The 25,315-nt window shown below is 40.4% G+C and overlaps 1 pseudogene; it reads right to left on the reverse strand.

Moving 5' to 3' along the window:
• Positions 1-21,609: 21,609 nt before the first annotated feature.
• Positions 21,610-23,404, reverse strand: LOC148047059 (uncharacterized; annotated as a pseudogene).
• Positions 23,405-25,315: the final 1,911 nt, after the last annotated feature.

Consider the following 25,315-nt stretch of genomic DNA (forward strand, 5'->3'; position numbering starts at 1 on the left):
GCTTCTCAGTAAATAAATATATTCTCAGAAAACTTAGAGGCCTGGCAAAGAAGTAAGTAAGTTCCTCTTATGGAATGATATTGAGGAGGGAATTCAATGGCTTCGAAAGGGGACAGTGTTGTAAAGAAGGAACTCATGTTAATGTGTATAAGGTGTGCTGGGTGGATGGGGTGCTCCCCTAATAACTGCTGTCATCACTCTTGGGAGAAGAATAAAAAAAAAAAAATACTTCATGCCAGTAACCCAGGCCTGCCATGCCTCCAGACCAGTTCCCCGGTCATCACAGCATGTTTTTTTTAAAAAAAATTAATGTTCTGCCCATGCACAGACCTATTTATGGGCAACTGTGTATGCACGCAGAGTATGTATCTGGCGTGCGTGCGAGCAAAGGGAGCAAACTTGTGCACACACAAAACCAGCAGTAATGCCAGCAGCAACCCATCCCTGTCCTAGTTCCATCCCTTTCTGGACAAGAAGAAGATTTGCAATGTTTCCCTGAATAAACTCTATGTGGACCAAAATGGAGATGTGAGAGCAGATCTGGAGATCATGAACTGCGTGCTTCTATGAAACAAGAATCCTCACAAACTGCAAATGGGGAGTTTTGAAAGCAAGAGGCTGATTTTCAACCAAGGTGCTCTGTCTTGTATAAAGTTGCTTAACAAGGTATTTAATATATATTCGTGTCTATTTCTGATTTCCAAAGTCATAAAACACATTTAAGGTAAGCTAAGGCTAGTCACCAAGGTGGATGATCTTAACTAAGAATTCAATGTGGGGAGCAGAACCCTTATGCTTTTTCTCAGATGGTTTTGAAGGCTTCAGTACTATTGTCCCAGTGTCCTTTAGATGCTGGAGCATGAAGCACTGTTTTAAGCCGATTCAGCCATGCCCAACATGTGATTCCAGACGACAATTCTTCATGATACAGAGCATGGCTCTTTTTCTTCTTGAATGCAACTAGTTTAAATTTATTGTTTTCTACTTTGAGTCTCTTCGGGCAAAAAGTAAGCTCCATATTTAACTAATAATAAAGCTGGTTTTGTCTTTCCATGCTGGTTGGTGTCAGTTAATTGTACTTCTTCAACAAAAAGGACATTTTCTTGGATGCCTAGCTGGATCTTTAAAATATATCTTCCCCACATTGGGCTCATATTCTGTTCTGACCTCGGTTTCCTGAGACAGTAAAAATCACTCGCTTAGTCCCCAAAACCCTCTTTTTATTTCAACGGCTATGAATTTTGTTCATTCACAGCTCTTAATGAATCACAAATAGTTTGCCAAGAGTCCGACAGAAGTCTGCCACAGTTTTTCAGGATAAGGCTGGTAAGCACCCGCCTTTATCTCCCTTGAAGCGCTGCCAAAGATTTAATTGCCAATTAGCTTTGCAAGGCCAAACAGAGCACAGAGTCAAAATGGAGCTTCAGAGTTTAAACTGACCAGAACAACGTTGCTTCTTGTAAAGGCTCACATCTTTTTGCTCCTCCTTTATGATTTATGGGAGGGGCCAATCATCTCCAAGGTTTACTCCTGAATTGCCTATTTTGTCTTAACTGTTCTTGCCTTCTGGCAGCTCTGCACATGCACATACTGGGAACAGGCTCCCCTGTTCCTCTGCCTTGCTGATTTTAGACTCTGGAGGCTCCAGAGGCAGTATATAACTCCCAGATGGCCCCATCTCTGCCTCCAATGCAGAGCACTCGTCCGAGCCTTCCCCAGACTCCAAGACTGGACCATGTTCCTCCCCAACCTCCTCACTGTCTGACTCTGCTGCCAGCTCCCCCAGCTGCCAGCGGACCACAACCTATTCATGTCTCATGTACTGCAGCAAAAGATGCCTGACTTACACTTTTTGAGGGACACATTCTCAAGCCAAGCCTACATCTCACTTCACTTCAATTCTGGAAAGTATGTGGTGATCTTTAGCCTTATTTCAGTAACATGGCGGCCATATTAATTGAAGAGCCCTAAGAATTTTTTTCATATGTATTTTGAGTGAGATCTGACTATTTTTGAGGGGAGCAGTTTTGCAATGTTTAATGTAGTCAAAAAAATTCCTGTCCTACTGGGTAGAGTTTCCACATTACATTTTTATCCTAATAACTAATAGAATAAAAGTAATATGTCTTTTAGAATGTAATTTATTCTAAAAAAAATAAAAAAAATTAATCATGGCTAAATGAAGAAAAGATGAATACTCAAATAAATTTTTGAAAGAGAGTGTTGAGTCTTACAGATGATATTTTGTAGTGGGGTCAGTTCTTTGGGGATATGTCCAGAAAGGGTATTAGGAGAGTGATCAGGAAGCAGTGAAATCATGGAATTCTGAGGCTCCACAAGGATTATGACATTACCAAACAAATACAGAAGTAACTGGGGAAGGTCATCCTAATGGGAAGGTAACCTGCACATCCTTGATACCCAGCTCTACTACCCTCATCTACTTTCAAGAGTAAGTCATAGAGACAAAGAGAGCTTGATCACACAGACTTAGATTTCCATATTCATCCCACCTAAGGGAAAAAAACCCTCCATTCTCTTTTGTGGGGGAGGGGACTTTCATCTTTTCTGTATCTCTCTTTGTTAATACAAGTATCACATTTCTTATCCTGTCCTTTATGAGCTGCTTGAGAATTTTAACCATTAATTTATTTATTTTTCTGTTTATTGATTACATTGGGATTTAATTTGATTAGTTTTACATACTTCTTATGTTTATTTCCCTTACTTTTAAATAATTTTAATTGTCAAACTGATGCAAAGGAAGACTACAAATCCAATAATAATTGCAAAGAAAAAATAAATGTCATGAAACTAAGAAGAAATTTTAATCTTATTTCCCTAGTTTTATCATGAGCTGTTCTTTAGTGTTTAGATCTGGCCTCAGGATGATAATATAGCACTTGGGGAAAAAGATGCATCCCAGGAGTCCAGCACTGGAGGCCAAGATGGAGAAGATTTGAACAACCACCATGTATTTCCCTTTGGTGCTCAGGTAGGTGGGCACAAAGGAGACCCAGACACTGCAGAAGACCAGCATGCTGAAGGTGATCAGCTTGGCTTCGTTGAAGGCTCCAGGCAGATTCCTGGCCAGGAAAGCTACTGTGAAACAAATGGCAGCTAAGAAACCCATGTACCCAAGGACAACATAAAACATGGTAATGGAACCTTCATTGCATTGAAGGATGATTTCTCCAGCCTGGGACTGCAGGTCAGAATCAGGGAACGGGGGAGAAACTGTGAGCCAGATGGAGCAGATGATAATTTGGACAGTAGAACAAGAAAGTATGATGGAGTTGGCCAAGCTTTTCCCCAACCATCTCTTAACTCGGTTTCCTGGTTTTGTGGCCAGAAAAGCCAGCACCACTGTGATTGTTTTGGCCAAAACAGAAGACACAGCTACTGAGAAGACAATGCTGAACACTGTTTGTTGGAGAAAGCAGTTGGCTTTTCTTGGTTGTCCAATGAAAAGAAAGGCAGACAAAGAACAGAACAAGAGGGAGACAAGGAGGATGTAGGAGAGGTCCCGGTTGTTGGCTTTGACAATGGGAGATTCTCGGTATTGAATGAATATGATTAAAACAAGGCCTGTGGTTAGGAACAAAAGTGTGGCGAAAGAGACCAAAATGATGCCCAGATGTTCTTCATAAGTGAGGAAGGTTATAATCTTTGGGATACATTGGATTCTCTTCTTTGGATATTGATCATCTGGGCACTTGGTACATTTTTCAGTATCTGAGAAAAGAAAACAAGTTTTTAATAGCCGTTCCTTTCAAAGTTGAAGATAGATCTGATGACAGCTGTTATTGAGAAACTGGAAAGCCATAGTAAATATTCAATAGGAGTATGTACATATCAGTTCCCCATATCAGTGATGGCTAACCTTTTTTGCACTGTGTGCAAAAATTGGAGCGCACGTGCACCGGAGCACTGAAACCTAGAAGAGAGCAGCTGACTGGAGCACATGAGTTCTGCTAAAAGCTGCTCTTCTGGGTTGTATTTTGCACATGTGTGTCAGACAGCTGGTCTAACATGCCATGCACACCAAACTGCTGCTCTCTTCAGGGTTCCGGTGCTCCGGCACATGGCAAGACCATCTGGCTGGCGCACACACTTGCGATGGAACATGGAAGAGCAACTGGCGATGGCACACAAGCCCACAGAGAGGGCTGTGCATGCCACCTCTGGCAAGCATGCCATAGATTCACCCTCACGGTCATATACAATAATTATACAATTATGTACACAATCATATAAAGAACAACAAAAATAACACCCAAAAGAGGAATACTGTCATAACAACTACCCTTCTATGAGGCTACCCACATTTTCATCAGGCTCTGATTTCACCCTATCCCAACACTTGGGAGAACAGCCATTTCTTTGTTTAATGGTAATGCTTCCTTGCTTGCTTAATTATTTCTTTCTTTCATTTCTTTCTTTCTTTCTTTCTTTTTTCTTTCATGTATGTATGTGTGTGTGTGGGTATGTATGTATGTATGTATTGATTTTAGATTTTAGATTTTAGATTTTAGATTTTAGATTTTAGATTTTAGATTTTAGATTTTAGATTTTAGATTTTAGATTTTAGATTTTAGATTTTAGATTTTAGATTTTAGATTTTAGATTTTAGATTTTAGATTTTAGATTTTAGATTTTAGATTTTAGATTTTAGATTTTAGATTTTAGATTTTAGATTTTAGATTTTAGATTTTAGATTTTAGATTTTAGATTTTAGATTTTAGATTTTAGATTTTAGATTTTAGATTTTAGATTTTAGATTTTAGATTTTAGATTTTAGATTTTAGATTTTAGATTTTAGATTTTAGATTTTAGATTTTAGATTTTAGATTTTAGATTTTAGATTTTAGATTTTAGATTTTAGATTTTAGATTTTAGATTTTAGATTTTAGATTTTAGATTTTAGATTTTAGATTTTAGATTTTAGATTTTAGATTTTAGATTTTAGATTTTAGATTTTAGATTTTAGATTTTAGATTTTAGATTTTAGATTTTAGATTTTAGATTTTAGATTTTAGATTTTAGATTTTAGATTTTAGATTTTAGATTTTAGATTTTAGATTTTAGATTTTAGATTTTAGATTTTAGATTTTAGATTTTAGATTTTAGATTTTAGATTTTAGATTTTAGATTTTAGATTTTAGATTTTAGATTTTAGATTTTAGATTTTAGATTTTAGATTTTAGATTTTAGATTTTAGATTTTAGATTTTAGATTTTAGATTTTAGATTTTAGATTTTAGATTTTAGATTTTAGATTTTAGATTTTAGATTTTAGATTTTAGATTTTAGATTTTAGATTTTAGATTTTAGATTTTAGATTTTAGATTTTAGATTTTAGATTTTAGATTTTAGATTTTAGATTTTAGATTTTAGATTTTAGATTTTAGATTTTAGATTTTAGATTTTAGATTTTAGATTTTAGATTTTAGATTTTAGATTTTAGATTTTAGATTTTAGATTTTAGATTTTAGATTTTAGATTTTAGATTTTAGATTTTAGATTTTAGATTTTAGATTTTAGATTTTAGATTTTAGATTTTAGATTTTAGATTTTAGATTTTAGATTTTAGATTTTAGATTTTAGATTTTAGATTTTAGATTTTAGATTTTAGATTTTAGATTTTAGATTTTAGATTTTAGATTTTAGATTTTAGATTTTAGATTTTAGATTTTAGATTTTAGATTTTAGATTTTAGATTTTAGATTTTAGATTTTAGATTTTAGATTTTAGATTTTAGATTTTAGATTTTAGATTTTAGATTTTAGATTTTAGATTTTAGATTTTAGATTTTAGATTTTAGATTTTAGATTTTAGATTTTAGATTTTAGATTTTAGATTTTAGATTTTAGATTTTAGATTTTAGATTTTAGATTTTAGATTTTAGATTTTAGATTTTAGATTTTAGATTTTAGATTTTAGATTTTAGATTTTAGATTTTATTAACATTTGTAGGCCGCCCTTTTCCCTGAGGGGACTCAGGGCGGCTCACATAAAATCAGGGAGGGGGAATACAAAACAATGAAGTAGACACATATAATAAAAATAATAAGCAACAGGCATTCATCATTCGGGAGGGGCGGCTATCCTTGTCCCCAGGCCTGACGGGCTAGCCAGTTCTTAAGGGCTGTGCGGAAGGCCTGGACGGTGGTGAGGGTACGAATCTCCACGGGGAGTTCGTTCCAAAGGGTCGGGGCTACTACTGAGAAGGCCCTCCTCCTTGTGGTTGCCAGCCGGCACTGGCTGGCCGATGGAATACGGAGGAGGCCCAACCTGTGAGATCTAATCGGTCGCAGGGAGGTAATTGGCAGAAGGCGGTCTCTCAAGTTTATGTATTTATGTATTTATGTATTTATGTATTTATGTATTTATGTATTTATGTATTTATGTATTTATGTATTTATGTATTTATGTATTTATGTATTTATGTATTTATGTATTTATGTATTTATGTATTTATGTATTTATGTATTTATGTATTTATGTATTTATGTATTTATGTATTTATGTATTTATGTATTTATGTATTTATGTATTTATGTATTTGTTTATTTATTTGTATGCCACCCATCTCACCAGAGAAAAAATTAGGTGTCTTACAGACATCCAATTAAAACAATAAATAAGGATTACAAATTTAAAATTCAGTTAAAGTAAAACTAACTAGGATGGAGAGGGAGGGAGCAAAGAGCATGCTGCGTTTTCTCATAACCTCTCTCCCTCCATCAGTTCTTCCAGTTAGATCTTTCTGTTTATGTAGCTTTATGATCTTGAAAAAAATTGATTGATTGATCCATCTTTTGGATTGTAAGGTAAAGTTAGTTGAATAAAAATTGCAGCTGGACTGTAATCAATTCTCAAGTTTCAAAGGACTTAGATGTTCCTAAGAAAGGTAAACAAGGAAAGAAACTTCAAGACTAAGAATTGGAAAAGATATTCTTCCTGCAGAAGTAAACTCAATCCATCATGTCCTCCTATCTCTTCCTAACTCATTCTTCAAGATATTTTATTAAGAACAATCAAAAAGTCAAGCTTAGATGTGTCTTTTTTAACATACACATTGACCACAATGCTGTGGATAAATTCAGTACCATATCAGTTACCCACCTTCCTGAGTAGAGATGGTCCCCTCTGGACAAGGAACACAATCATAGCAGCAAACTGGCTCTCCTTTTCGAGCCTCCTTGACAAATCCAGGATGACATTTTTCCACACATTTGGACTGAGGAAGAGTCTAAGGAATAAAACAATGTGTGAGGACTCAACATCCATGGAAAATGGATGTAGACAGGAATATTAGCCAAGTAACTGTCAACTTCGGACCGAACCTGACATAAGCCAGTTTCCTATTCTTCAGTTGCCACAAAGAGGGGGGAAAGGGGGAAGAAAGTTGGAATGTATTACGAGAAATTACCTCAGAGGTGGGTTGCTCCTGGTTTGACCTGGATTATGTGAACTGGTAGTGGTGGCAGCACGAGGCTCTGCCCACCCACCTGGACACTTCTGCACATGCATAAGCACGAAAGTGCCCGAGTGAACTGGTAGTAAAAAAAATGGAAACCCACCACTGCACCACATAGAACGTTCCCATGGGAACCAAGGTCAGTTTTACTGGTAATTGATAAAGTTGGGGAGGAGTGCCAGGGGGGAGAGTTCTTTGAGGAAAATCTTAGCCTCTGAGCCCTGATTTGCTTGGGTCCATTGTTGGAACCTTGACAGTAATCTCTGGGCTTCACTTAGGTAACTATGAAATCTCTGACTAGTTCCAGGCAGCTATAGGAGATAAAACTACTGACATCTTCATTTAGTTCCTACCTTTTGATTCTGGTACGTTACATTGCAAGAAAGGACTTTTCTACTTAATAAAGTCTGGAGGGATGAAACTGAGAAAATATTTAAGCATTAAGCAATGTTTTATATAGTGTTTTAATTGTTTAACCATAAGGCATCTAGAGTGGGCATCATAGAAGTTTAAAAATAAGTTACAACCAATGGGTTCCTCTTCATGGTTTTATTAACTTCCGTTCCTCCATATTTTATATGACCATGATTTTAAAGTCTGATGATCTATTGATATTAAATTTTAGAATAAAATTTATTCTAAAATAATTGTTAAACTTTTATTCTATTACATTTATGAAAATAGAATAAAATTGTGATGAAGAAACATCTGACCTAGAGTACAGGTTTCTTCTGGACTATATAAAATATTGCAAATGTCTTGAAAATGTCAAAAACCCTCCCCCAGTAAAAAATAATCACTTCCATCGCACGGGTGTGCACAAATTTATCCCCTGGATAAAATGCTCTCTTACAAGCCAAAGGCCAAATTTAAGTAGCATTTCCTTTCAAATTGTCCCTTGTTACTTCCAATGCTAAGAAGGCCTTTTCTTTTGATCAAAGTCTCATTTCATTGCTTCAGTTTTCTAAGTTTGGGTATATTCTCACATCAAAACAGTGTATGTGATTTCATATGAACTGGAAGCCTTGGACCTTCTTAGGAGTAGAAGGCCTATTGCCCTATCCCAGTGGGAATAGTCCATCACAGACTATGTAACAGCTATTTCCTCAACCAGAACATTTGGGTCAATAGTATTGAGCCTCCCAAGCTGCTTAAACAAGCTGTAAGATTTCTTCTTCACACGTTGACTTCTCAATGAAGTTCATCCACATTTGAGACTAGGCTTAGCTTACTTGAATGGGTCTTAGGGCTTTGGAAAGCAGAGAAAACATAGCCATTTTCCACTCACCTTGTTGAGCAACTTCAGCCGTGAAGAAGCATTTTGGTTGATAATAAGTCTCTGTCTTTCAAAACTCCCCAGGTGTTCTTTGATGGCATCCTTCTTGGAGAAAACCAACAAACTCCAAATGTTGAGATCTGCTGCTAAATATCCATTTTGGTCCAAGTAGAGTTGAAACTGGGAAAAATTGCAAAACTCATTCTTCTTCAGAAAGGTATGGAACTAAAATGAAAACATGCAGGAATTTTAACTGTAGAAACATATGTTTCTTATCCTATGTAGTCTTTTCACACAGATTCTTCCTTCTATAGTTATTTATATTGCAGTTGTGCTTAGTGGAGAGAACAAGTGTTACCACTATCTTCCAAAGTGATAAATATATACTGACAATTAAATAATAAAATTAGCCAAATATGGGAGACATTCTGGAGCAGGAGTATCAAACTCGATTGCATTAAGGGCCGCATCAGGGTTGTGTTTGACCTCGGGAGGTGGGAGGTGGTGTGGCCAGCTATATGTCACTCATGTCAGGATGCCTGTAATGGCCCAAGAGCTCTGCCAGCAAATATGGGCTGTTTCCAGGGGGTGGCCCTGTGGGTCTAAGCACCCCGCGGGCCACATCCAGCCGCCAGGCCTTGAGTTTGACACCCATGTTCTAGAGCAAACAATTTGAGGGAAGAACAAATCCTTCATAATCTCCTTGAAATAAATAGCTTAGTCCCAATTAGACCAGAAAGGAAACACTTCCAAATGAGCTAATTCTAAACTGATGTTAGATTAATAGAATTGTGTAAAACCTCACACCAGCTCATTGTATAGCCTGAAACTTTAGGGATGACTCTTTCTGTGTTTCTTTTTCTACTTATTATAGACCTTATTTCTGATAATTCTAAGAAAGCGTCACTTCCTTAATCCCCAAGCTCATTTCCCTATATCATTATATCTGTTTTATAGATTGTGGGAATGCTGATGATTTAACTTTGATATCAGCAAAGTATTAAAAATTACTTCTTGATGTGATCATTAGGAATCTAGTTAAATATGGCAGAGAAAAGTTGATGGTAGATAAAAGTGGATTAAAAACAAAACTGCATTGAATTATTTTTTAAATATTCCTTATAAACCTGAGGAGTTATGAATAACAATTAGCCCTTGATCATCTGTTCTATTCTATAGAGCCAAGGTGGCGCAGTGGTTAAATGCAGCACTGCAGGCTACTGCTAGATCAGCAGTTCAGCGGTTCAAATCTCACCGGCTCAGGCTTGACTCAGCCTTCCATCCTTCCGAGGTGGGTAAAATGAGGACCCAGATTGTTGGGGGCAATATGCTGACTCTCTGTAAACCGCTTAGAGAGGGCTGAAAGCCCCATGAAGCGGTATATAAGTCTACTGCTATTGCTATTGCTATTGAATATATTTTTATATTAATGCAGACAGTTGGAGTTGATAAATCCAACTGTTGTTGATGAAAGATTATACCAACTTGTAGAAAAAGCTATTTTAATCACTTTTCAAAATTGCTATCTTTTAGGGGGGGGAAATGACTTCTTTATACAAAAAGAGGCATAAAGGAAATCCAGTAGGGAAATATCTGAATGTTAGCATTTTATGATCTCTTGTAAATGAGGAAAAAAGGACAGCATTGCAAGGTAGATTGTATTGTACCTTTTGGCATATTATTGTTATGTATATGGTCACTGATAATAATATACCAGTAGCATTTTAATGATTGGATATTAATCATATAATTCATTGGATGATAATTCATTAATTGCACACTTAAAGAAGAATGATAAAATGTCAAATCATAGTTGATAGCAAACTGAATGTGAGCCAGCAGTATGATGCTCATGGAAAGAAGGCTAATGCAGCCATCAGAATCTCACAAAGTGTATGTCCCAAATGTGCTTTTTTAGAAGGCAACTGGACTTTCTTGTTTTTTTTTTTCTTTTCAAGTCCTTGTCCCAAACCATGGGACAACCATGACCTGGATGACTGAGAATCTCTACAGACTTTTAGCTATGCAATTTGGAATGAAGACCTTTTGAATGGTGTGGGAGTAGGAATGGATTTCCAGAGGATAAAATGCAAAAGAACTTCTTAACACAAAAATAAGGAGCACTTCTCAGGTGACCTTGAGGACACAAATAAACCTCCAAGTGCTTCAATGACCCTCTAAAAGGATGCAAATAACCAGCTGTCTGCAAGGAATATAAATCCTCCCATTCCCCACTATCATGTCAGAGCTGAAGAAGGTTCTTGGATGAGAAGCAAAACATCTTCAAAAGAAAAATATGTAATACAGATGGTACCTTGCTCAATAGTAATTACTGTGAGAGGGATCTTGGAGTCCTAGTGGACAACCATTTAAATATGAGCCAGCAGTGTGCAGCAGCTGCCAAAAAAGCCAACACAGTTCTAGGCTACATAAACAGAGTGGAAGAATCAAGATCACGTGAAGTGTTAATACCATTTTATAATGCCTTGGTAACGCCACACTTGGAATACTGTGTTCAGTTTGGTCGCCACAATGTAGAAAAGATTCTAGAAAGAGTGCAGAGAAGAGTAACAAAGATGATTAGGGGACTGGAGACTAAAACATATGAAGAATGGTTGCAGGGAATGGGTATGTCTAGTTAAATGAAAAGAAGGACTAGGGGAGACATGATAGCAGTGTTCCAATATCTCAGGGGTTGCCACAAGGAAGGGGAAGTCAAACTATTTTCCAAGGCACCTGAGTGTAGAACAAGAATCAATGGGTGGAAACTAATCAAGGAGAGAAGCAACTTAGAACGGAAGAGAATTTTCCTGATAGTTAGAACAATTAAACAGTGGAACAGCTTCCTCCGGAAGTTGTGAATGCCCCAACACTGGAAGTCTTTAAAAAGGTGTTGGATAGCCATTTGTCCAAAACGGTATAGGGTTTCCTGCCTAGGCAGGGGGTTGGACTAGAAGACCTCCAAGGTCCCTTCCAACTCTGCTATTGTATTGTATTGTAAAAAAAAGTCCAGTTGTCTCCTGAAAAAGCACCTTTGGGACAACCATGACCTGGATGAATGAGAATCTCTACAGACTCACAAAGTGGATGTACTAGTTTGGGGAGACCCATCTCTAGCACCACATCCCTTTGGAGATACCACACTTGGAGAAGACATTACCCAAAACTGAATCAGCTTTAGGGAAGGGCTATGAAGCCAAGGAAGAAATCAAAGTTGCTGCTCTTAGCTTTGAGGAAAGTCAACAAGAGATGACAAATATTGATCAGTGGGAGCTGAAAATAAGAAGGAGTCTGGGAGAACCTTTTCCATCTCTTACTTGAGGAAAGGAGGATACATTAGATAGAAGCTTAATTGTTATTCCAGAGTCTGAGACATGGTAAAAACACTAAATCACAAGAGAGGAGATTCTTTTGGCTGAATTGGAGAGAAAAGATATCCTAAAAGAAGTAGCGGTTTTAGAACTGAACTGGTGAACTAGATAAATTTGATCTCCCCTTTAATAATGAAAATTTGAAGCAACCATCAGTTAGAAAAGATTTAAATGGGATTCCCACAGAGAGGAGGAAGAAGATGGCCTTCTTCATATTTTTGAAGGTAAAATTCTATGATGCTAATAAAATACCCATGCAATAAACAGATTTATTTTTAAATGCACGCATCCTTTTTACAAAAGCCTCAATCACTTATTAAAAGAATGCAAATGACAATAGTGTTTAATATCATAATGTATCTGCCCTGGTTCCAATGCTTTGGAACATTGTGCCATTTGCAATTAGATTGACCAAACCCAGCCACAAGGCATTTGGGATCCTTTTCCGTTGGATTCCTAATAATGAAACTAAATTTGATGGGTCATTTTCAGGATCCCATACCTGCCATGGCTGCAGCCTTGGAACTCCCAAGCACTCTTTGCACTCCTTCCTTCTCCTCCTGGATCTGGAGGAATACGCAACATCCAAGGAGTGGGCCAGGGTCTTGATGACACTGTAAACATGATGGTCATTTATTACCTGGATGCTGTTCCATTTCTTTGGGGAGTCAAGGGTTACTTTCTGGGTGCATCTTCTCCGACCCTTGACAGAAAAGAGATGCTTTGAAAATGAACAGTGAAATGACTGATCTTCAAACTGGGGATCCACAAAGAGAATGGGTTCAAAGACATCATTGTTTGCCTTGTCTTTATTTCTGAAATCAAAGTTCCAAATACTATGGATATGTTGTAAAAGCCAGTGCCAACTGGTTCTCAGTTTTACGAGAGGTGTAATGATCCAGACTTTACCTTCAATGGGTCCTGGCAAGCCAGTAAATATTAAATGGAAAGGAAGAATTCTATCAAAAGAAAAGTTATATTCCATGAAGTGAACAAAAACATTGACTTGTCTCCACTTAGAGATGGCATCCCTGAGGGCTGCTGTATTTCCCATCTCTGAGAATCGTTGTGATATAACAACACAAATTCCATTCCTGACAAGCATCGGAGTAAAAGTCCTCATAAAATTCTCTCCGTCTTCTGTGTCTGAAGCAAATAGACCAATCAAGATCCAACCAAAATGGGTGAGCAGTTGTACAATTCCTGGGTACTGGATCCCTTCTTTGGGGACCATCCGGTGGAAAAAAGGGAATTCCCTTTTATCACTAAGAGCCACTGAAGCAGTTGCATAACTGATCTGAAAAAGCAATGAAAAATGCTGTGTTATATCTGGGCTTAAATGAAGTCCAAAATAATTAGGTTTTCATAAATCTGACTATCGTGTATTGTTTATTGCTGATTAACAATTTGGTCATGTTAAGATGATGAATGTAAAATACAGAATATTAATAAGACCAGATATAAAATACAATAAAAAAACAAATTAAGAAAAAAAAGAAGAATCAAAATAAAAATCATATTTCTATATCACCACTACAGTTTACCACATTCCGATTCACATGTGCACGTATCAAAGAAATGTTTTTTCAGTAAAAGGCCAAATTATATATAAATTTTTTAATTCTTATCACTCGGAAAATATGTTGTTTCAATATTAGAATCCCAGTAGGTTGTTCATCCAATGTATGGTCAAAGATGACCTTTCTCTTCCTTATACATTTGACAATGAAATACATTTCTTATGCCTTCTTTCTATGGAGCTGTGCAAATACAAGTCTGTTCATTATAAGATACTTGGTTAAATCTTCCACATTTAACCATTGTGCTCAGCTTTTCAAATCTGCATTTTGAAATACTGTTCCAAATGTTAAGGTGCTTCTCTATTTAAATTCTAGACAATTGGGAAACTATGTTTATAGTGGCTCATCTGTTTCAATGGTCAGAATTACTGAGCATATCTATGGTATATCTTTCTCTGCTTCAATATCCCAGATTCTGTGTGCAGTAATCTTTCTAGCTTTCCTACATCTGTACAAGAGACAGGGAGACCACAGTTCCTAATAAAATTTGTCAGTTCTACTATCCAAGAGATCCTTATTTGAAATTTTACCTGTGCTGACAGACACAATTTTGAGAGTCTATCAGTTTCCATAGCTTTAATTTCACACCAGTAATTATATGCTTTGATTTTAGACAAAGAACAAATTGTATGGCTTGCCAATTCAGGTCTCAGGTCAGAGTTGAAATTCTACCCAACTCCAAGATATCTATGCAGTTTCTCAGTCATCCAGCTCATGGTTGTCCCAAAGGTGTTTTTTCAAGAGGCAACTGGAGTTTCTGTTTTTTTTTCCTTGAAGATGCTTTTTGGAGAAGAAAAATGTCTTCCAAGAAAAAATCAGAAAGTCCAGTTGCCTCTTGAAAAAACACCTTTGGGACACCTTCAAGATATTTCTCAGATGCTCTGTTCTAGTAGTGATATTTAAGCCCCAAATCTCAGTTCCATATCACAGCATCAGGATAACATTTGCCTTATAAACATTTATAATTATGGCTAAGAATGCTTGATAGTTAGACTTATTTAATTTACTTATGCTCTTGATCAAAGCTTTTTTGTGTGAAGTTTCCAAAAGATGACCTAATTAATTTATGAGCCTCAAGACAAAGAAATCCATTCATTTATTAGGGTCAACATTTTGGCATGTTCTTCTGCATAGCCAAAAGTGATTTCCGCTTTATGGCATCTGAACTTTACCCCTGTATCCCCTCCCTTCTGTCTGTGTCATAAATCACATCCACCAACAAGGTGCTGCGGCAGGCTATGGACATGCGCATTTCACATGCTAGCTGTAGAAATATGAGGCCTGACTCTGGCCAAAGGTATACATGGTATTCTCCTCCCTTTTCTCTCTTTTTTATGTCAACTTGATAATAGTCATGGAAACACTTTACAAGTTGACACTGTGATGACAATTTACTATCCATTAGACTAACAAACATGTAATTGCCATGGTCCTGTTTTTACCTTTTTTTTATACATAGGAAATACTATTGCTATCTTCCTCCCAACTGAATATGACGAGTATTTTTTGTATGTCTTAATGGGCCCTGCCAAAAGAGAGTCCCACCACTCAGCATATTTGCTGAATTGTTTGATGGGTAGATTTATTGCTCTTCAAGCCTTTTATGATGAATTTATAAAGTTAAAAAATAGTTGTCTTATTGACTAACATGCTTGTAATTTTTAAAATAAACTGTTAATGCCAGTGGTAACTTTGAGTCAATAAGACAAATGTCTTTTATAACCATGGGTTATATACAGTCAGTAGGATTCTCTTCACATATTTGAAATTAGTTTACCATTAAAAATACCATTATTTTGGTTAAGATCATATACAAAATATGGGTTTTCCATCTCTATTGCCTCTTCTTTTGGGAAAAAGAGATTTTTAATTGGACACAGAGACTCTCCCCATCTTAAGAAGTATGCACCAGAAGTGCCTAACACAATACTAAATTTTGTCATTAGAGGATATGCCTGCTTTGATTCCTGCCCCTTTTCCACTACGGATCCCAATCCTTAGCCATGACACCTACAATGGCCATGGTGAACAGCAGTTCTTGAATTCCATTGAGAAGATATAGTTGGAACCCTCACATCACTTCACTCATTTTATCAGATAGAGACACACACAACCAACCTGTGGGACTTTGTAGGTGCCTATTGATGTTGACATCTGGATGGAGATGTCCATGTAAGCTGCATCAAGAAAAGCCAAAAGGTTGTCCTTCTTTCCACAGCTGTAGTTGGGAACATTGGCTTCTCCAGTTGACAGCAGGTCCAATAAGGCATCTGAAGTGCCAAGTGTGTTCAAATAGTTGTCACAGCAATTGTAGCCAAGTGTGAGATTGTGCAGAATCTGATGATTGTTATTGACTACTTGAATAGCGAAAATGAAGCGTAGCATTCTTGACTGATTAAAGGGTAAACTATGGGGAAAAAAACCTCATGTTTTAAAACTATCTTCAACAGTAATGCAATATATTGTTTTTTTAATGAACTCCTCTTTATACCCTACTGTCTGAGGCTTCTGTACATACTGTTCTAAAATCAGAAATAAATGATTGTCTCCATTACCAATTATTTTGTGTGAGTGTTGAGAAGACGGGATGGAGATATTCTACTACCAGGTTTAATAGTCATGCTGTATACACACAAAGACACACACACTATCCACACACACACACACACACAGACACACACACAGGGAGGGAGGGAGGGAGAGAGAGAGAGAGAGAATGAATATACATATATACTAGTGATTTTCATTTGTTCAATATTAGGATTCAAAATGATTCAATCATTAAGTTAGACAACTCTACTTCCCACCCCACACAAAAAAGAAGAGGCTATTTCATAAGTGACCCAAGAAGCCAACCGTAAAATGAAATGGGCATTTATATTTTGTTTAAGAATCAGACATTAAATATCAATGAGCATTTATAAAAATGTGGAAATAGGCTAGAGAGAAGTGACTACAACCATTTCAACAACTACTTTAAACATAAAGGATTCAGGTAATGAACTCAAATGGATGGGAAGAAGAAAATAATTTAGACTTCTTTCAGGGTTTTTTTCTGCTCCAAACTTTGGTTTTGAGTCTCTTTCACAAAATAAGACAAAAGAAGGAAGCCATGGAAATCCAAATTATGCAGGAAATTAGGTCCTGCAATAGAGGAGTAAGTGGAATAAGAAGAAAATGAGGCAATATTAGAGCTGAAAATGGAGGAAATCACACTCAGTGTCTTACAAGTTAGACTGAAGATAAGGAGCCTTCTCGAAGGTAAACATTACATGTGATGTTCTTGTATTAGAGATTACGATACTAATGAGATGGTCTCCTGGTCTGTAATAGCTCTTTGGATTGTTTCCATCCTGGTGTGCCAACCTTAGTAGGCACTTCAATCTAAGCTTCCCAGAGACTGGGTGGGACAGCAGCAGCAGCAGCAGCAGCAACAGAAGCAGGATGTCCATAATTCTTGGTCTTTGTTTGAATCTATCCCCTTATCGTTTCTAAACAAGAACAACCAGAAGAATTAAAGAATACAAATCAAAGATGAAAATGCCAGCAGGTCTCTTCATTCAAACAGAAAACCAGTTGAGCACCACTTAAGGCTTTTAACTGTTTCTGATGCAAAATCCTTCCATGTTGCTTCAGTCTGATGTTTACAGCAAAGGTAGCTCCTGAAGATGTAGCTGAAGAGATTCAAAAGACAGCAATGAAAATTACAGTGAGAAGCAACTTCTCTAGGGATTCAGAACTTTTTTCAGTGCTGCATGTGCAGACAGCTAGCTTTAGAAAGGCATGATAGTAAACAACAAAAAAACCCCCACACAGATACATCCCTGAGGCCATTCTTCTATAGAGGTTTCCATTCTTCCAGTCAGGATATATCCAGAAAGTGATATTGTAGAAAGGTATTTCTACTCAGGGAATTCTTCTGCCTTTTTTAAAAACATTTTTTTAACTCTTCAGAGACTGCTGGGGAAGATCATTGAGAGTTATGCATCTTGGTGCCACTTTTAGGTCTGTGGATAGGTCATAGGTCATATAGGTCATAGTTGTCCCAAAGGTTCTTTTCAAGAGGGAACCAGATTTTCTTGTTTTTCTTTGAAGATGTTCTGCTTCTCATCCAAGAAGCTTCTTCAGCTCTGAGTGGATGGAGAGGAATGGAAGAATTTATACTCATTGCAGACAGCTGGTCATTTTCATTATTTTATAGATGCTACCTGGAGGTTTATCTGTGTCCTCAGGGTCACCTGACTAATGCAAATGGTTGTGGAGCCTTCTTGAAACTGTTGAAAGGAACTGTGTTGTAGACTGGACCTTTCCCGCTGTTCAGAGAGGGCTGCTTAATTTTGACATAGATGGCCTTTTTGAGCCGTCTTTTAAACCAGCAGTCCTCTCTGTCCAAAATGTGAGTGGCCTTTGTCTTTTGAATGCAGATGGACTGTTGAATCTTATTCTGATGAGTTTTTCCTCCTCTGTTGTGCCATGGTTTATGAAGTGGTTGTTTTGTTTCCCCAATGTACAGAGATGCACACGGCTCACTGCTTTGTAATATGTATACCACATTGCTCAGTTTGTGTCTTGATTATTTAATTAAGACTTCATAAAACATGAAGACAGCTTGAAGTAATGCACATATAAATTCAATCAGAATAGAGCTGGAAGGGACCTTGGAGCAGTGATGAGTTACGGATCCCGGTATGTTGCGATGGGGCCAGGTGTCCACCACGTGCATGGGCACTGTGCATGTGCACAAACCCACCACCAGTGGTGCTCCAGCTGCTCTGCAGAGCATCGCGCAGGTGCCGTATGCTGCGTGTACATGCGCAAATATGGGTCAAATACAAGTAAGGAATGAGGGTGGGTGGGTGAGCCCTCCAAAGCACCATACTGGAATGGTGCGGTATGCCCATACCAGGGTGTACTGGCTGGAACCCACCACTGCCTTGGAGGTTTTCTAATCCAAACCCCTGCATAAGCAGGAGACTCAATTTTAGACAGTGGCTACCCAGTCTCTTCTAAAAAAAAACCTCCCATTGTTCTCCTAACAACTGATCCAAGGACAGCCTATTTTGCAATACTACAATTTTCAAAAGAAGTTTCATTTTATTAGAGGTGTTATATTGGCACATCTGGGAAAAGGTGAATCGGAAAGCTTCCAGGTTTTCCCCACCCAAGTGAAAGTTCAAGTCCCTGCGCAGCACCCACATGTTCATCATATGGCCCAATCAGGCGTCATCCCAACTGGAGATGCCTCCCAGTCATACCACTTCATGTGCAGGGAAAGTATCCTTGACTCTCTGAGAAAGGAATGTTATTTAGACTATATATCTCCCATAGTCCATATAGCAATAGCAATAGCAGTTAGACTTATATACCGCTTCATAGGGCTTTCAGCCCTTTCTAAGTGGTTTACAGAGTCAGCATATTGCCCCCAACAATCCGGGTCCTCATTTTACCCACCTCGGAAGGATGGAAGGCTGAGTCAACCCAGAGCCAGTGAGATTTGAACAGCCGAACTGCAGAACTGCAGTCAGCTGAAGTAGCCTGCAGTGCTGCATTTAACCACTGCGCCACCTCGGCTCTATAAACTCCCCTCCCATTTTCCCACAGCAGAAAATGAGGCAGGCCTGAGGGCGCTATGTAAAAGATGGCTTCCAGGTCTGACAGGAGATTCCATTCATGGACAATAGACAATAGACACACACTGAAGAGAAAGCTCTTCTGCAGTAAATGTCTATAGTTCAAATAAAACTTTGAATTCCTAGAGTAGGAAACATTCCTAGAGAAGGAAGTGAGTCCAGGTTCTTCTGCTCATTTGTCATTCTTGGGAGTAATGACAACATACCTTGCATAAATTGTACTTTGGTTCAATAGTGTTTTAGGGAAAGTGTGATATAGCATATTGTAAACATTTAAGTTCCAGGAACGCGGTGGCTCAGTGGCTATGATGCTGAGCTTGTCAGTCAGAAAGGTCAGCAGTTTGGCAGTTCGAATCCCTAGAGCCATGTAATGGAGTGAGCTCCTGTCACTTGTCCCAACTTCTGCCAACTTAGCAGTTCAAAAGTATGTAAAATGCAAGTAAAAAAATAGGAACCATCTTTGTTGGAAAGGTAACACCATTCCGTGCACCTTTGGCATTTAGTAATGCTAGCCACATGACCACGGAGACGTCTTCAGACAGTGCTGACTCTTTGGCTTTGAAACAGAGATGAGCACTGCCTCCTAGAATCAGGAACAACTAGCACATATGTGCAAGGGGAACCTTTACCTTTAAGCATCTAAGTGCCTTGGAGATATTTCTGCAATAATTAAGGTGAGAAGGAGAAGGATTTGGGGTTAGCAAACAGAAGCAATTTATGGATTTGACAACTTTTGAGTATCTTAAGAGAAATAGGTTTCCTTAAATACCCATGTATTAAAAAAAATGAGAGAAACTTTAGATTGGGGCACGAAGAAATTATGAAATCATAGAGAGTACCATACAATTGTGAAGAGAGACTTCAGATCAACTGTGATGCAATTCGCAATTCACAATTTAATGGGTTTATATGCCGCCCAATTCCGGGGGACTCCGGGCGGCTTACAAATATGAAATGAAATAAAATAACACATAGGGGAAAGAATACAAACAATTTAAAAAACACAACATACATTTGGTTTAACTGGGGGTTGGACCTGTTTTAAAAATCAGCAACCCCAGGCCTGTCGGAACAGCCAGGTTTTGGTGGCTTTTTGGAAGGCCACGAGGATAGGAAGCTGTCTGGATCTCTGCTGGTAGCTCGTTCCACAGAGCCAGAGCAGCTACAGAAAAGGCTCTCCCCCGAGTGGTCGCTAGTTAGCATTGTCCGGTCGATGGCACCCGGAGGAGGCCTAGCCTGTGGGTTCTTATTGGACGTTGGGAGTTGTGTAGCAGGAGACGGTCTCTCAGATATCCAGGTACAATGCCATGTAGGGCTTTAAAGGTAATCACCAGCACTTTGTAGCGTGTCTGGAGACCAATAGGGAGCCAGTGCAGCTCGCGGAGGATAGGTGTAATATGGGTGTACCTAGGTATACCTGATATCGCTCGAGCGGCTGCATTCTGGACCAACTGTAGTCTCCAAACAATCTTCAAGGGCAGCCCCATGTAGAGTGTGTTGCAGTAATCGAGCCTTGAGGTGACGAGGGCATGAGTGACCATTTGAAGTGCCTCCAGGTCCAGATAGGGTCGCAACTGGTGCACCAGGCGAACCTGGGCAAAAGCCCCCCTGGTCACAGCCAACAAATGATGTTCTAAAGTAAGCTGCAGATCCAGGAGGACACCAAAGTTGCGGGCCCTCTCTGAAGGGTGTAAACTTTCACCCCCGCAGGCTAATAGATGGAAAATCCAGACTATCCTTGGGAGGAAACATCAAAAGCCACTCGGTCTGGCCTGATTGAGTGCCAACTTGTTTACTTCCATCCAGACCCTAACAGCCTCCAGGCACTGGCACATCACTCCCACTGCTTCGCTGAGTTGGCACAGGGCGGACAGATACAATTGACTATCGTCTGCATATTGGTGGTACTTGATCCTGTGCCGGCGAATGATCTCACCCAGCGGCTTCATGTAGATGTTAAATAGGAGGGGGGACAGGACTGAACCCTGTGGCACCCCATATTTGTGGGGCCTAGGGATCGACCTCTGTCCTCCAACCAAAACCGACTGCGACCTGTCAGAGAGGTAAGAGGAGAACCACCGTAAAACAGTGCCTCCCACTCCCACCTCCCCAGGTCTTCGCAGAAGGATACCATGGTCGATGGTATCGAAGGCCGCTGAGAGATCAAGAAGCACCAGGATAGAGGAAAATCCTCTATCCCTGGCCCGCCAGAAATCATTGGTTAGCGCGACCAAAGCAGTTTCGGTGGAGTAACCAGGCCTGAAACCTGACTAGAAGGGATCAAGATAGTCAGCTTCATCCAAGGACCGTCGGAGTTGAAAGGCCACCACCTTCGCAACAACCTTCCCAACAAAGGGTAAGTTGGAGACTGGATGATAGTTTTTAAGAATAGCTGGATCCAGAGAAGGTTTCTTAAGGAGGGGTCTCACCACCACATCCTTTAGGGGTTGCGGGAAAGATCCCTCCTGTAAAGAGGTGTTAATAATTCTTTGGAACCAGCTTCGTGTAACCTCCTTGCTGGCGGAAACCAGCCAGGAGGGACACGGGTCCAGTAGGTAGGTGGAGGCACTTACCGCTCCCATGGCCTTGTCCACTTCCTCAGGAGTAACAGGTTGGAACTCAATCCAAGAAATCCGATCAAGGCCCACCCCCGGAATCTTGGCAGGAACTGCCCAAGTGGAGTCCAGGTCCGTCCGAATCTGGGCGACTTTGTCCGACAGAAACTGAACAAATTCCTCAGCTCTTCCCTGCAAGGGTTCCTCCGCATCCCTCCCCTTCAGAAGGAAGCGAGTAATCCTAAACAGGGCAGCCGGGCGAGATTCTGCGGATGTAATAAGAGTGGAAAAATGCACACATTTTGCTGCCCGTATCACCACGAGATAAGTCCTAATATAGGCTCTTAGCAGTGCTCGGTCAGATTCGGAGTTACAAGCCCTCCAGCGTCGCTCTAGGCGTCTCTTTTGGCACTTCATCTCCCGGAGTTCCTCAGTAAACCAAGGAGCCCTCCTGGATCCACTGCCGCAAAGAGGCCACAAAGGTGCAATCCGGTCAAGAGCCCCAGCCGCCGCTGTATTCCAAGCAGCGACCAAGGACTCTGTCGGGCTGTGGGCAAGGGAGTCAGGTATGTCCCCAAGCTCCGTTTGAAATCCCAAAGGGTCCATCATGCACCTGGGGCGGAACCACTTAATCGGCTCCACCTCCCTGCAGTGGGGGAGTGGTTTCCGAAAGTCCAGCCTCAGTAGGAAGTGATCTGACCATGACAGGGGCGAGATCTCAATGCCCTCCAATTTCAGATCACATCTCCACTGCCCCGAGAGAAAGACGAGGTCGAGCGTGTGTCCCACTGTATGAGTTGAGCCCAGAATTACCTGGGTCAAGTCCATGGTTGTCATGGAAGCCATGAAATCCTGCACTCCATTGGAGCGTTCGCCAAGAGATGGCAGGTTGAAATCCCCCAATACTATAAGTTTGGGGAATTCAACCGCCAGTCCTGCTACTGACTCTAGGAGCGCAGGCAGGACTGTTGCAATGCAGCTGGGAGGTAGGTACATTAACAACGGGCCCGTTTGACCCCCTAAGGTCCAACTTCACCAGAAGAGACTCACATCTGACAATCTCCAGAGCAGGAATCCCACGAGGAACCAGTGACCTTCTTATGATGGCAGCCACTCCCCCCCTTCTCTGGTGTCACAGTTGGTGGAGCACCTGAAACTCTTCAGGGCACATTTCAGAGAGGGGGACTCCTCCCTCATGGCCCAACCAGGTTTCAGTAATACATGCCAGATCTGCCCCCTTGTCCAATATCAGGTCCTGGACGAGGGGAGCTTTGTGAATCACAGATCTGGCACTTAGCAACAACAACCTGAGGCCAGGGTCCTGATCACCCTTGCCACATGGTCTTTGAGATGAGCTATCAGGGCCGGAACGAGGGACCGCTGTGACGTAACGAACCCTCCTTCCCCGGTAATGGCCTGCCCTGAAGCTCCCGCCATACCTGCCTCTCCCAAACATAACCAGGATGCTCCATCCCGTCCCCCTATCCGTAGACCCCTCTCCCCAACCCATGGCCCCCACATTCCTCGGCAGGCCATTCACACCAAACACTCTGGGATGAGAGGCGGTGTCAGCCTCCGCTTTGCTGCTGCTTCGGCTGCCATTGAAATGGGGAGGGGGGCATGGTATTTGGGAGGAGACTGATTGTTGTGTTGGAGGAAGATTCTAGAATTTGAACTGTCCACCTTACTGCACATGTGGAGGAGGAGTGTTTCCCACCAAGGCCAACGGAACCAGTATTCCATCCTGGTGATGCCTTTCAAAGTTATCTCACACCTGACAATTGGGAGAATTATGATTGGACTGTGCACGGGATGCCAAGGGGAGGGGAATGAATTATACAATATATTATTCGCTTTCGTGCCTAAATAATCAGACTTTGCTTCGCTTCGCTTCTGTTCATTTATAATTAGTAAAAGTACACTTGATTTCTATCAATGGAGTCCTGTGGTTTTCTTTCCTGATTTTTGAATGAAGAAGGGCTGACAATAAGCGAAGTCTCAACCTCCACCCCACCAGGAGCTACAACCTACCGAGGGGGGTGTTCTCACAAGAAGAAAAAGAATGTCTTTGCATGTGAGTGATGAAGAGGAAACTGAAGGGGCGGCAGCAGCACCATCTTTAACTGAAAGGCTGGCTGGTCTAAGAGTGGAAGAGTCTACTGTTCGTCCCCGATGGACTTTGGGTGTGGGGCAAAAAGAGGAGTCTGAGGAGTTGGATGCAGGAGTCACGAGAAGGAGACCGGAAAAAAAAATCAGCAGAATGGGGTGATGCTAGGGATGAGGATTACAAATTGTCCCACACCATGTGACTCCTTGAGAAAGCTATGTCCAAACGCAAAAACCGTGGAAGAGCAATGGAAAGGGAGCAAGCTGAAGAGTTTGAACAAAGGTACTCCATGCATAGGTTAAGGGAGGGTGAAGAGGCCAAGGGGGGTTGGGAGCAAGGAAACCCAGAACCAGCCTCCCCCCCAGCTAGGGCCACTCTAAGAGTAGGGGGGGCAGGCGACGCCAATTGGCAAAAGTCCCTCCCTTAACAGTGAAATATAATGGCGATCCCAAAAAGTTAGGGTTGTTTGTCATACAGATTTGGAACTATATGGAAATTTATGGTCCGGATTTAGAAACGGATGATATGAAAGTAAGAATGGTTTTACTCTCATTGGAAGACAAAGCGGCCGACTGGATGGTGGGCTTACACCAAGGCAATTCCCCTCTCTTGAGGAATTTTAATGACTTTATGGCTGCAATGAAGAGGAGGTTTGATGACCCACTGATTGAGAAATGCGGGAAGGTGAAATTTATGGCCCTGAAGCAGGGACATAGACCGGTGGCTGAATATATTCAGGAGTTTCAATAGCTGTCAGCCTATATGAGGGGATGTCCAGAAGATGCTTTGTTAGATCAGTTTGCTGGGGGATTGAATGAAAAAAATTACCAACAGTGAGTTAACACACACCTTCCCCGCCGAGTGACTGCTTGGTATGAAGATGCAGCAGACGTTGAGTTAGATTTGGCCAGACTTCAATGCATGAAAGAGGGAGAAGCAGAGAAGTCGCCCCGCCCCCCCATCGGTCCAAAAAGCCCCTGCTCGCACCAGAAGCGAAGGGAAGGGAAGCTTCGCCGGCAAGACCAAGCCTTTCACATGCTTCCGCTGCGGGAAGGAAGGCCATCGCGCCGTGAATTGCTGTGTTAAACTGGCTCAGACCGCTCCACCCCCACCCAGAAGAGAGGGGAGGGCAAGCAAGGCCCCGGGAAAGAAGAGAGAGGCTGCGTGCGCTGCTGAAAATGTCCTCCAGCATTTCCAGCCGGAGGAGGAGGAGGGTGACGTTACCTCCAGCTCGTCTGACGAATCAGATGATGACCACTCGCATCATTGGGTGAGTTCAAACAAAGGCCCCATGTTGATCCCTATTGAATTAAG

This window comes from Thamnophis sirtalis, unplaced genomic scaffold, assembly GCF_051295495.1.
Source record: "Thamnophis sirtalis isolate CommonGarterSnake01/CBP01778 unplaced genomic scaffold, rThaSir2_p1.2 scaffold_3, whole genome shotgun sequence".
NCBI lineage: Eukaryota > Metazoa > Chordata > Lepidosauria > Squamata > Natricidae > Thamnophis > Thamnophis sirtalis.